The sequence below is a fragment of the Propithecus coquereli genome, unplaced genomic scaffold (genome assembly GCF_000956105.1).
Source record: "Propithecus coquereli isolate 6110/MARCELLA unplaced genomic scaffold, Pcoq_1.0 Scaffold98, whole genome shotgun sequence".
NCBI classification, from domain to species: domain Eukaryota; kingdom Metazoa; phylum Chordata; class Mammalia; order Primates; family Indriidae; genus Propithecus; species Propithecus coquereli.
In genome coordinates this window covers 5242806-5257839 of record NW_012156173.1, presented here as the reverse complement: position 1 = coordinate 5257839, position 15034 = coordinate 5242806, and positions in this window count along the sequence as shown.

Genomic DNA, 15034 nt, shown 5'->3' with positions numbered 1-15034 from the left:
AAGGGCACCCTGAGCATATTAGACCAGTGGTCAGGTCAAGAGCAAACTCTTCCTCTCTTATTATTCTCTGCCATCCCAGCCATGCCCCGCAGTTGGTTCAGGTCAGTTTAACAAAATCTTGCTTTTGTTAGAATTGGCTCAGTAATTAGGGATCAGTATTTATTAGTAGACCCAGTTGTGATTTTTTCCCAAGAAATTTTGAATTTCTCCAAGAAATCTCATTTCTTAAATTTTTAAAAAGTACCGATTAAAATAAAAACCCAATGAGAGGGAGGCTTTGAGTTTCTATGGCTTTGACATTTTCTGAGTGGTATGAAAAGAATGAAATTCAGTTAAAAGATGCAGTAGTTAGTTAGTACCTACTATGTGCAGAGCACTGTTAAAGATACTGGAAATGCAAAGATGCTTTTGTCTCCTCCAAAACTCATATTGAAACTTAATTCCCAATGCAACAGTGTTGGGAGGTGAGGCCTAATGGGAGGTGTTTAGGTTTAGAATGCCATTATTAAAAAAACTTGCAGGAGAGGTTTCACTCTCTTCTGTTCTTCTGCCATACAAGGAACAGCATTCCTCCCCTCCAGAGGATGCAGAATTCAAGGCACCATCTTAGAAGTGAAGACCAGGCCCTTACCAGATACCAAACCTGCTGGCACCTTGATCTTAAACTTCATAGCCTCCAAAACTGTGAGAAATAAATTTTTGTTCTTTTTAAATTATTGAGTCTCAGGTATTCTGTTATAGTGGCACAAACAAACTAAGACAGATACTCACCATCATTATCCTCAAGGTACTTATCACACAGAAGGGATACAGAAATACCAGCATTCATTGTATATATAAATTTAATATTTCATGTGCACTCAAAGGCCATTAGCACACAGCATAAGTACCTAGTCTACCCTGGGGAATTGGGAGTTAAATCTCAAAGAAGAAGTGACATTTGCAGGGAGACTTACAGGGGAAATAGGATTTTGACAGGTGGACAAAGTAGGTGATAGCATTCCAATCAGAGATAAAAATATGCAAGATTTTGAGAGCATATTGCATGTCCCCCCTGTAAACATGGGAGAAACTAAAATATCTTCCAGGAGCTACATATAGTATAATGTTTCTGGAGACGGAATGAGAGAGGAATGATGTGGCTGGGAAGGCTTATTATAGATCACATATATCAGGTAGTTAAGGCAAGCCATTAAAGAATTCTGAGCAGGAGAGTGACATGTTAAAGAGCCTTGGAAAGCCATGGGGAGGATAGATTGAAGAAGGGTATGACCTTTTATTCCTAAGGAACTCTCCATCATCCAGGTAAGACATGATGAGCGGATGTGGAGAGAAAGGAATGGATATTTAGTTGATAAAATGAACAGCGATTTATATAATAACAGTTAACATTTGTAAAGCTCTATTTTTCAGGCATTGACATTATGCAGTGACTAAGAACCCAAGCTCTGAAATCCAACTGTCTAAGTTCAAACACCGTGTCTCTACCATGGGGAACTTGCTCAGTTTCCCTGTACCTCAGTAGTTTCCTTATCTGTAAATTAGGACTGACTTTATGGGACTATGAGGATTAATTAGTTACTATATAAAAGGCATTTAGAACAGTGCCTGGAATAAAGTAAGTGCTCAAAATATGTTAACAATTATTATCTCATTTTAGACATGAGTAAACTATAATATACTTATATAGGTATATTTTCAAGGATATATGATATATGATGTGTGTTTCAAACCCATGTTTGTCTAACTTTAGAGCATACACACATAAGTTCTAGCTAGCATGACTCCAAGTCCTTTAACCAACAGATCTGTGTTCACTGACAGAAGCTTGAGAATATTTCAGATGATCAAATGATCTGCATATGATTTAAGTATTTTATTTATAGTTTGGATTTCCTATAGTTTCAGGTTTGGTGCTTACATAATCTTTAATTCTCCGGGTTTATGAGAGATATTGATTATACATTTGCTACCATATTCTCTTCTCTGAGAAGCTTCCCTCTTCACCAATAGCCCATGCTGTCCCCTATTAACATTAATTAAACTAGGGGTGAACAACAGACTTAGAGACTGGACTAGATAAATCAAATTCTTTCTTGAACATTTGCACTAAGAAAGTTGTTAATTGAGTAATGATAGATAGTGGATGGAACAGACCATTCAGTTTCAGGTTAACAAGATTAAATTACAGGCAGAATATGGAAGGCTTTGAATTGCAGACTAAGAAGTTCTAATTTTATCATACTGGCAAGGGAAAATCACCAAAGATTTTTTTTTAACCAAATATTTTGAGTAGGAGAGTCACATCATGAAAATGAGTAAGGACATTGAATTTATAAGGTTATGTAAGGCAAATTGGAAGCCAAAGAGGTCAAGTTTATCGGGAACACAAACCCTTGGGTCAGAGTAGTGACAGCTGGTATGCAAAGCAATAAACAGATGCAAATCCCTTTCCAAGGAAGAATTTATAGGACTTAATGATAGATAAACTATAAAAGGTAAATGAAAGAGAGGAAACAAACGTAACTAAAAGATTTTGAGTTTAGAGTGCAAAGTATTAGAAATACAGAATCTAAGAGGCAAAGATGCTTTCAGGACATTGAATTAAAAAATTTGAGTTGAGTTTCACATAATAAGGATTCAAGTGGAAATATCTAGTTGGGTGTTTGATATTAAAAGATTTCAGAGCTGGAGAGAATCTTAGAAATTATCACAGTCCAGTTGCTTTATTGCCTGAAAAAGAAACTGAGATCTAGGAGGATAAATAATTTATTCAATATAAAACAAGTAATTAATATAGAACTGGAATTCAACCTTTTTGGTTCCCAATCCAGAGCTCTTTTGGCTATATTGCACTGCTTTCTCTAACGGCTTGGTTAAAGCAGAAGAAATAACAAAATTATAACATTGGGAGAAATCTACAGTGATAAAATATATTGAAGTCATAGATCTATAAGGTAGGGAGTTTCCAACAGAGACAGCAAGTAATTTTCAACTTACATACCAGCTCCAATAAAAGTTGGTATGACTGTATGAATACTGTATTGAAACAATTCTGAACCTATATCTAGGCTTACTGAAAATGAAAATGTGACCAATTAGTGATCATGGTCAATAGGAAGCTGAAGAAGCAGGCAGCATATATGCCACCTGTTGCTATCACTAATCAGAAAATTGCAGTAATAACCATGGGAAAGAAGTAAAAGTATTTGAAAAGATAATAGCCAGCAAAATGTCATAATGATCAGCTTTGCAAAAGTTAATAACAGTTCCTTTCTATTATTTTGTTCCTACCTTAAATGGGAGGTAAACTGCTGAATGCTTATCGTTACCCTGGAAACATGAAAGATGATTTGGGGAATCATAATTGAACAGGTTGAAAAAGATTAAGAGGCAAAGAAAGAGAAACAAAGCTACATAAACTATTAATTGAGCTCTTTTATATAACCTGGCTTATTTGTTCTGTACTTTCCCAGACTTCAGCTTAATTTGATTTTATTCAGAGACTACCTAATAAAAATTCTTCTGAAATATATTATACATGTCACAGTCAAGATTGCAGACCACACACATTTATCTCCTCCTATTCCTAATAACCCAGTAAATGGTTATAAAGTAAGCATGCACGCCACACACATGCACGCACCCACATACACTATATATACATATTTACATACATACACACATATTTTTACATATATATATACACACACACCTAGAGAGAGAAAGAAATTATAAAATCAATAAAGAATATAAAGAGGACAGAAAGGAGGCTATTAACAATAAATGTCACCAAATTTCCTAAAGAGATTGAACAATTAGAAGAGTGGTATAGTGAGTTGAATGGTGGTACCCAAAAAGATATGTACATGTCTTAATCCCCCAAACCTGTGAATGTCACCTTATTTGGAAAAAGGGTCATTGCAGACATAAGTAAGTTAAGGGTCCTGAGATGAGGAGATCACCCTGGATTTTCCGGGTGTGCCCTAAATCCAACGATAACCATCCTTATAAGAGTAAGGCAGGAGGGTGAGATTATATAGACAGAAGAGAAGAAGGCCCTTTGAAGACAAAGACAGATATTAGAGTGATGTGGATACAACTTAAGGAATGTCGACAGCCACCAGAAGCTGGACAAAGCAAAGAACATCTCCTCTAGAGGCTCTGAAGGGAGTATAGTCCTGCTGACACTTTGATTTTATACTTCTGGCCTCTAGACCTATGAAAGAATACATTTCTATTGTTTTCAGCAACCAAGTGTATGGTAATTTGTTATAGGTAGCCACAAGAAATTAATGCAAGTGGTTTGTAAGATGCTGATGGCCTTGCAGAAATACAGAGAAGCTCAGAAACACCAATTGGAAGCAGGTGGCAGAATGTGGAATTAATTGAAAAATAGTTAAGTGGTAATGTGCCCCGGCCCCACTCCCTTACCCCAACAAGTGGGGTAGACAGGCATCTACCACTCTAGCAAAAAATTGGAAGATTCTTTTCTATAGAAACTGTACTGTCTGGAGAGAAGTAGGGCAGCCAACATGGTTGTTTTCCACCAAAACACCCCAAAGTAAAGTAAAGTTGATTAACAGACAAGCCCAACCTACAACCAGTTTTTCATTGCCTTATTTTTAACAAATAACAAATAACTAAGAAATTCTAAACATTTTTTAAAGGCTTCAAAATTAAAGAGAGGCCAAGAAAGATAAACAGGAAAAGAAGTCCACGGGGAAAGTGGAAGTAATTCAAGGAATAGGATGGAATAAAAAAAGGAAGACAGTCTATTTGTTGTATATGCTCATAGATAGTTATGCCAGTTAATAACTTAATGCTTTTCAGTTCCAAACTCACCCTTTTTTTCCTTGCTTGCGGTATTGGAACTGCACTCAACATTCGGGCTTTGCTGGCTGGCTCCATGCCAATACAGAGCACTGGAAGAAAAAAACTGCAAAGTCAGACACTGCAAGGTCATAAGGAGAGGAGGTGTTTTTTATGTTATTTTATTTTAAACCACTTTATTGAAGTGTGATTAATATACAAAAAGATGTACATATATAATGTATACAACTCAATGAGTCTGGGGGAATAAGTATACATCCATGAAATCATCATCACCATCAAGACCATAAGTATATCCATCAACTCCCAAAATTTTCTCCACCCCACAACTTTTGTGGTAACAACACATAACATAAGATCTATCCTCTTAGCAAATTTTAAGTATACAGTATGGTATTGTTAGTTATAGGCATTGTGCTATGCAGTAGATCTCCAGAAGTTATTTATCCTACATAACTGAAGCTTTGTATTCTTTAATCATCACCTCCCCCATTTCACCCTCCCTCCATCACCCTGGCAACCACCATTCTATCTCTGCTTCCATAAGTTTGACTGTTTGAGATTCCACATATAAGTGAGATTACACATTTTTGTCTTTCTGTATCTAGCTTATTTCATTTAGCATAATACCCTCCAGGTTCATCCATATTGTCACAAACGACAAGATATCTTTCTTTTTCAAGGCTGAGTAATATTCCATTGTGTGTGTGTGTGTGTGTGTGTGTGTGTGTGTGTGTGTGTATACACACACACCACATTTTCTTTATCCATTTCATCTGTCAGTGGGCATTTAGGTTAATAACAAAGCCCTGAACAACCAATAGGTCAAAAAAGAAATCAAAACAGAAGTAAAAAAAAATCTTGAGACAAATGAAAATGAAAACACAACATACCAAAATATATGGGATATAGCAAAAAGCAGTTCTAAGAAGGAAGTTTATAGGGATAAATGCCTACATTAAAAAGAACAAGAGATCTCAAATAAACAGTCTAACTTTTATACCTCAAGGAACTAGAAAAAGAACAAACTAAGTCCAAACTTAATTGAAGAAAAGAAATAATAAAGATTAGAGCAGAAATAAATGAAATAGCCACTGGAAAAACAATAGAAAAGACAAACAAAACTAAAAGTCATTTATCTTTTGAAAAAGTAAACAAAATTGACAAACCTTTCACTAGACTAACCAAGAAAAAAAGAGAGAAGATTCAAATAAATAAAATTATAAATGAAAGAGGAAACATTAAAACTGATACCACAGAAATACAAAATAAGAGACTACTATAAATAATTATATGACAACAAATTGGATAACCTAGAAGAAATGGATAAGTTCCTAGAGGCATACAACCTACCAAGACTAAATCATGAAGAAATAAAAAATCTGAATGGACCAATGAATGGGGAAATTGAAGCAGTAAGAAAAACCTCCCAACAAAGAAAAGCCCAGGACTAGATGACTTCACCGGAATTACTATAATGCCAATCCTTCTCAAACTCTTCCAAAAAATTAAAGCTGAGGGAACACCTCCAAATCATTTTCCAGTATTAAAATGGCCCTGATATCAAGGCCAAATAAGGACATTACAAGAGAAGAAAATTATAGGCCAACACGCCCGATAAACATAGATGCAAAAATCCTCAACAAAATAACAACAATCTGAATTCAACAGCGCATCGAAAGGATCATACACTATGATCAAGAGATGGTTTTTATTCTGGTGTTCTTTTCCTCTTAAGCATGCAAAGTTCCCTCCAGTGTTTACAACAGCAGGCTGTATGTTCCTGTGGCAACCACACCCATTTAGAGGTCTGAATCTCAGCCTCTGGGCCTCCTATGGAGTTTCCAAATTCCTTCCTTATTCATTTTTTCCTCAATTCTAGGAGTAGGAGCTGCTTACCTTAAAGTTCTTTTTTAGTAGTTAGTACATCTTTTACTTAGTTTACAATTCACTCAGTTGACAATTATTTTCCCTATCCAAATTAGTGGTGTGATAATTTTTGTCCTCTGACTGGACTCTGACTAACTTTCAATGAGATATTGAGTCTTTAAATTTCTATCAAAGTAAACATTAGAAATCAGATAAAACTCTCAGAAATTACAAATATGATTGCTCAGGTAAATTTTTCAATAGATGGTTAGAATATTAAGTTAAGAAAATCTCCCAGAAAATAAAAAAATCAGTTAGAGATGGAAAATATGAGAGGTGAGACTGAGATGCAGAAGGGGGTGGAGGGAGTGAAGGGAAGTGTAAGCTTGTCAGTACCTTCATCTTGCAATGTGAGGTGTCAAGAGATAGTATATATAATTAATCAAAAATAAAAGGGTAAGTATACTATTGAACATGCAAAGACAATCAAAAGAGGAATTAAATATAATAATAGTAATACTTCTTTAGTGCTTTAAAGGTATGGACCCGCTTATCCTCAAAATAATCTTCCGAGGAATGGACTATTATTATTCCCATTTTACAGATGAGGTAAAAGAGGCCCAGAGAGCTTGATTAACTTGTCTGAGATCACACAGCTGGGAAATGGTGCAAGTGGGACTCCAGAGTCTGTTCTCTTATCTATGTCTATGTTGGCAAGAGATGGATAGGGAAGGTGGCAGGCCATGCAGATTAGTTAAATCATTGTCTCTCTCAGCAATAGATTAAGAGAATATTTTAAAGTGATGAATCAAGAAATAGTGATAAGAGACAGAGAGGTAATCACCAGAAGAAACAAAAAGAGAAACTGCTTAAAGGGGTTTTCTACCAGGAGCAGGACTGTGGGAGGCAGTAGGTGAATTCAAGCCTTGGCATTTCCCCTTGCAGGCCCTTCTCTATTAATAACACATACTTTAATTATAATTTATTCTAAACATTTTAAAAGACAAAAAATTATAATTATCTCAGTTAAGGAGAGAACAAATGGGATTATTAAGCTAAATTATACATTAAAATTATGCTTTTTTTTTTTTACATTTTACATACTAGTTATACAATAAAAGGTAATCTCAAATGTGATAACAAGGAAAGTCCCTTCTCACCTGTGGTGGAGACATCAGATCTGAGTCCCTTAGAGAAGAAGGCCTGGTAACTATCCACAACAGGGGTTGGGGAGCCCCTATTTTCACACTTAGTAAGAGATAGGAAACTGGTTTCTAATCTAGTAAAGAGATGCCATATGAATCATAAGATGAAAATTTAAACATTAGCATCCATAAAAGGCTTTACAACTCCAGAACAGGAATGAGTGTCCAAAATGTGCCTTTTGTTCAACTAGAAGTTCTCCCATCACAGATGAAAGATGAGCTGTCTGGAGGATGGCCTTTAACAACAAGAAATGGCTCTGGATTCTTGTGTATATTGCTAGACAGACTCCAGAGATACAGGCACAATTCTGTACTATATTAATCTAGAAACTGTATTTTTCAACCCTCATGTCAAATGCATCTCATCAACTATCATAAATTCAAACTAGTAGATTAAACTTCAATAAATAAAATAGTTTGGATAACAAGCTGGTGCATAGCAAAATGTAATAATAAGGCCTTACACATCATTAACCTGAGGTCTTTTAGGCACAGATAATGATAACACGTTGATATGCTGCCATCTACTGCTCATTGCTGTACAGTCCTAGATTGACCACATGCTGAAATGGATTTCTTTAATTACTGTTTCTAAATGGTTCCCCATAGTCTCTGCAGCAGTTCCTGTTTTTCATGAAGCCTTCTGAGACTCAAATAAAATCATTTTCTTAATTAAATGGTATTCATATGTGGACAACAAATCTACAGATAGCTTTATACACTATGGGAAGCTCTGTGAATTCTGACCTAACCCACGGACATAGGTTTATCGAGTTTTCTTAGGATGTCACCCCACAGAAATATATAAGGAAGGTTCAATTATTTCAGTAAGTCATCTGCTAAATTTTAATAATAATCACCATTACTAAGCAATTACTATTACTCATAAAATTTCCTTCAACATGTATTAAGAGTTGAGAGAGAAGGAATTCCTCTTTACCCAATATGTCAAAAAGACATTCTGAAAAAAAATCTAAAAATCAGCTAGAAATACTGACTAAATTGCATTATAGAGCTTACTGGAAGTAAAGGAAATTCTCAGGGGCCCAAAGAGAAGAGAGTACTGAAACAGAAATCAAGGGCTGAGGGCATTTCTACTCTGAGAGCATTTACTGATACCAGGAATGTAGTCATAGAATGTAATGGCCTTCCAAAACATAGGACATGAGGCCTTGTTCAGTGTGGGCACTGAGATGTTTGCATAAGAGTGGAACCCTCAAAAGACTACCAGCAAAGGGAAACAAGGAAGTTTGTCACGGCTAAAGTTTAGGTGGAGGAAAAAAAATCTTCCCTCTGAATTATAAACATAGCCTTTCTTATATGAGATTTGGGTTCGAATCTATATTAGCCTGATAGGTTGCATATCAGATATAAGAAAAAGAGAAAGTTCAAAGATTACTCCAAGGTGTTTGGTGTTTGGCTTGAGTAAATGGAAAAACAGAGTTGCCATTACGTGAGATGGAGAAAGCTTCCAGTGGGGTTTGTTTGAGGAGGCAGAACTTAAGGAGTTCAGCGTTAGAAAAGTTAAGTTTGAGATGCATATTAGATAACTAAGTGGAGACATCTAGTATGCAATTAGATTAATGCATCAGAAGTTCAGAAGAGAAGAATGGATGGGAGAGACACACTTGGGAGTAGCCGTATGAAAATGGGATTACAGAACTGGAAGAAATCATCAAGTGAATAAATGTAGATAGAGAAGTCCAGGAACTTGCCTCAGGGACACTCCAGTATCAAGAGGTAGAAGGGATAAATATAAACTAGCAAAGGAACCTCAGAAGGAGGAGAAGCAGGAAAATGTGCAACCACTAGTTGGAAAATATAATAAGTGAATACATACAAAATAGCACCAAAAATACACAAAATACTGAGGAATACATTTAATAATATGAGAGACTTATAGGAAAGCTCTCTTATTTTAAAAAACCTTCCATGTCACCTTTTGGCATTTTTATATATATTGCTAAAGAAACTTTGGAATAGAAATGGCATAGTAAGAAGCTATTAAAATGAATGGGGTAGATGTATGTTACTGACATAAAAATCCTTCAAGGGTAATATTAAATGATAAAAGACAAATGTAAGATGACAGGACAAAATCTATAGTATGAAGTTTTCTTTATAATTTAGTATATTTAGTATATGTATGAAAGATAGTCTGGAAGAATGTATAAATAACTATGATCAGGGATTAACATATGAATGATCTTTAATTTCTACATTACAAACATCTGGATGATTCTTTGTATTTTTACCACGAGCACATATGAACATTATTAACAAAGTTAGAATTTTTAATAAAATTTATATGGCATATATATAGTAGTTCCCCCTTAACCTCAGGGGATACGTTCCAAGACCCCCAGGGGATGCCTAAAATTGTGTATAGCACTGAACCCTATATATACTATTTTTATTCCTATACATACATACCTATGATAAAGTTTAATTTATAAATTAGGCACAGTAAGAGATTAACAATCATAACTAAAAATGAAACAGACTAAAAAGAAATTGGTCAAAAAGTTAATTGAAATTCTCTTTGGGTAGTAGTATGGAGTACTTTTTCCTTTTTCTCATGGTTGTAAATATTTCAAATTCTCCATAATAGATCTATTCTCACTTTTATTTTTCCTGTTTATAAAAATTTCCAAACACACAAATAAAAATAATAATAAAATACCAGGTACCTATCATATATCTACAATAATCACCAAAATTTAGAGATACATGTGTTATCTTTCCCCACCTTTTTTTTTAATCTGGAGTATTTTAAAGTACATTTCAGACACCTTGTCAGTCTAATCTATGCTCATAAGTCATATTTTTACATATCCATAATACCATTATTTTACCTAAGGAAATTAATAAAAATTCCTTAATATCATCTAATACTTCACTCATAATGAAAAATCTCTGATTACCTAAAACATGTCTTTATACAGTTGGTTGTTTGAATCAGAATGCAAGCAAGGCCCACTCATTGCATCAGTTATGGCTCCAGAACCATACTCCAGTAGTAGTGAGTGCTAATGGGCTGAGTTGTGTCCCATCCCCAAATTCATATGTTGAATTTCTAACTCCTAGTATCTCAGAATGTGACTGTATGTGAAGATAGGGTCTCAAATAGGTAAATAGGTTAAAATGAGATCTTTAGTGTGGGCCAGTATGACTGTGTCCTTATAAGAAGAAACTAAGACACAGGTACAGAGGGAAGACCATGAAAAACATAGGGGGAAGACAGCCATTTACAAGCCAAAGAGGGGGAGGCCATAGAAGAAACCAACCCTACAGACACCTTCATCTCAGACTTTTAGCCTCCAGATTTGTAAGAAAATAAATTTCTGCTCTTTAAGTCACCCAGTCTGTGATACTTTATTATGGCAGCTCTAGCAAACTAATCTGTTCTGCTTGGTTAATGCACATCCTGTACAGGGAATTAAATATTTTGTGTATCAATCACAGTTATGTATTATTCAATGAATGCACTATTCATTATTTGTTAAATGTTCTGAATACTCTAGATCTATTTTATTTCTGAACAGTTCAATTTTTATATAATTTTTTGATGGATGGTCGGCCAACTTTTATTATTATTACTGCACTACCACTCTTAATTGCTTGCCTGCCTAGGACAATAGGGTGACCTTAGTCTTTCACTCTTGGGTAATGAGGGCTAAAACAGCATATCTGCTTTCTACAGTTTGAATATGGCTCATTAATATAGTATATATCCAACTGCCTATTGGATACAGCCCACTGAAACTAAACATCTTTTCCTCCATACCTGCTCATTCTGACTTTCCATTGTTAATTGATTAGCCATTCTCCACTCAGTTACCTGAACCAGAAACCTCAGCACCTTTAATACATTTTTTATAGTTTTAAAAAATTGCAAGAACAGTATAAAGAACTTGTGTCTTTGCCGAAATTCCCCAACTGCTGACATACTACATTTGCTTTATCATTTTCTCTCTATATATATTATTTATATTTATTTTTATTATTTATACATAGTTTTTTATGAACCACTTGAATTAGTTGCAGAAATGAAGCCTCATTACTTTTAAATACTTCAGTGTATTTTCTCAAAACAAAGGTATGTTACCAGAGTATAGTCATCAAAATCAGGAAATTAACATTGTTAAAATACTATTAATCCAGCGATCCCATATAAATTTTGTCAATTGTGTCAATATCTTTATAGCAAAAGGATCCAATTCCAAACCACGTGTTCCATTTAGTTGTCATGTCTCTTAATTCTCTTTCAATCTCAAAAAGTTCTTTACTCGTTCCTTTGTCTTTCATGACCTTGACACTTGAATTGTGCCCCTCAATTTGGAGGTGTCTGATCTTTCCTCATAATTAGATTTGGGTTATGCATTTTGGGCAGGAATATCACAGAAGTATGTTCTAAGCACCTTTTACCAGGTGGCACTCGATGCTGATTTGTATCTCTTGATTGGCAATGGCAAATTTTGATCAGCAGTGCCAGATTTTTACACTGTCAAATTTCTAACTTTTTCCCTTTGTAATTAGTAAATATATGGTGGGCAGATATTTTGAGACTGTGTAAATATTATGTGTCTCTTAAAACTCTCACCCTCTACTTTTAGCATACATTGATAATTCTTGCCTGAATCGGTGTTTACTGATAGCCAAATGGTGATGTTTCTATCTATAACATTCCTTCTACATTCATTACTTGGCATTTTAATGAAAGAAAAAGCTTTTCTTTATCATCATTTTTCAAAAAATTCATTTATTTCAGTATAGACTCAAGTATTCCTATTATAATTAGTGGATTATAATCTATTAATATTATTATATTGGTGCTCAGATTGACCCAGATGTGACCAATGGGGGCTCCTTCAAGCTGGCTTCTGTGCCCCTTTGATATGTTTCTTCATTCTGGGAGAACTTCCTTAATTTCTAGTGCAACAAGATTTTCCAGGCTCATGCTGTACTTTCCCTGCTCCTACTCTGGAATCAACCATTTCTCTAATGGGCCATAGTTCCTTTTAGTGGAGAATGGTGGTTAGAAATCAAGATCTAGGTACTATGTGCTCATTGCTTCTAGCTTACCATTGCTTCTAGACCCTGTTAACAGGTAGAACTAGGGAAAAAAATAATAAGTAGATAGATAGGGATACACACACACAACACACTTTCAGCTACATTTATTTCTATATGTGCTTGAGTAGCTATTGAAAAGTATGAGTTCACATTGACTTACTCAATTCTAATCCAGCACTACCACAAAGGATATGGTGGAATTCCTCCTTTCCCAATTTGTAACTCCCTTCACTTTAGTAAGAAACCTGGCTCCCATTGGCCTCAATATATTTCCTTACTCCCTTGCATGCTTACCAATGTAAACTTAAAATAAAATCCTAAGTGACTGAATGGAACCCCTCTTGGCCAAGGGGACCCCAAAGAAACCTGAAAAACTAAGTTTCCAGACAGGACAAAAGGTCAGATACACTTCATTATACTCACTCCCTTTGGTGGTTTAGATGCAACAACTAACCAGCATTAATGTTAAAATAGAGATCACGGGACTGACAGAACAGACTGTTTGTGGTAATAAGATACCCAATTATAAACAAGACCAAAGGCCATGCCAGGCAAGGGTTAAGACACATCTGCAGATCATCAGTTTTGCTTATCAGGTCACTTACCCCAGTATATTGTGGCTTGCTCTGTGATCAGCAGACTTCCTTAACTTAAACATTCCTTGCTGCTAACTCCAAGTTTTTAAAAAAGAATCTCTAAATCCACCTATGATTTATAAGCTCTGCTTCAAGATAACCCATCTTTTCAGGCTGAACCAATGTGTGTGTATCTTCCATGTATTAATTTCTGTCTTTGCCTGTAACTCCTGCCTCCCTGAAATATATTTTAAAAAGTCATTAATACATTCTGATTGCCACAGGAACACTTACTCAAGGCTTCCTGGGTTTGTGTTTTCCCCAGGCCATGGTCACTCATATTGGCTCAAAATAAGCCTCTTTAAATATTTCCCACCACCTCCTCTCTTGGTAAGGGGTAGGGGAAGGAGCTGGCATAATTTTTGATTCCTTATCATTCTTCCATCCAATCAATCACTAAGTCTTGATGCTTCTACGTAGCTCTTATCATAAAAAATCTTTCGAATTGATCTATTTCTCTCCATTCTGACTGTTCTTTGTCATGCCCATACCACCTTCCTCTCTTACATGGCTACAGTAACAGTATCTTAACTGGAATTCCTGGATCTAGATCTGCTTTCTTCCCATCCATTCTCTACACTGCAGCCAGAGTTATCTTTGTGAAATTAAAATGTGTCAATTTCGCCCCATGGTTAAAACTCTTCAATGTTATATCACTGATCTCACAATTCTGCCTGGGTCTCTTCACACCTTTTTTATCCCTTCTTATTTCCTCCCAAAGCCCCTAGCCTCATTATCTACCTTTTAGTCATCCATGTTGAACTTATTTCAGTTCTTGGATTATGCCAAGCTTACTTATAGTGAACACAATACTTCACCTTCCTCTACCTAGAAACCCTCCCAACCTGGACAACTCTACACATTATTTAGATCTTTACTAAAATGTCAATTCTGCTATGAAATATTCCCTGATCCTCCACTGTACCTCTGCAAGCTATTGTAAAGGTTGAAGCAAGAGATGATAACAGGTGTATATGCCAGCCAATCTGGGGAATATGTTCTGAAAATAATACCCAGCTAAGAACGAGCAGGGAGAATTATAACCTCTCTTTGTAAATGTGAGTACTTAAATGACAGTTGTGAGGATGGATGAAAAGTACATAAAACCTACAATGCATAGCTCCTAGAAAGAGCTCGATATATGTCATCCATTGTTCATTCAACCAATGTTCTTGAAGTGCCAACTATCTCATAGATACAGTGGTAGATGCTGGGGATAGAGAAAATAAATGCCAACAATGAGAATGTAATATATAGAATGAGTATCCAAAGTCTAATAGGGTACACAGCAGGAATGTTTGAAGGAGTTAGTCAACCTGCTTAAGATTCAAAGGATGGGCAACATTTGGGCTGAGACATGCAGAAGTAGGAGTGTACCAGGAGGAATTTTCAGGAAGAGGGGACAATATGTGCAAA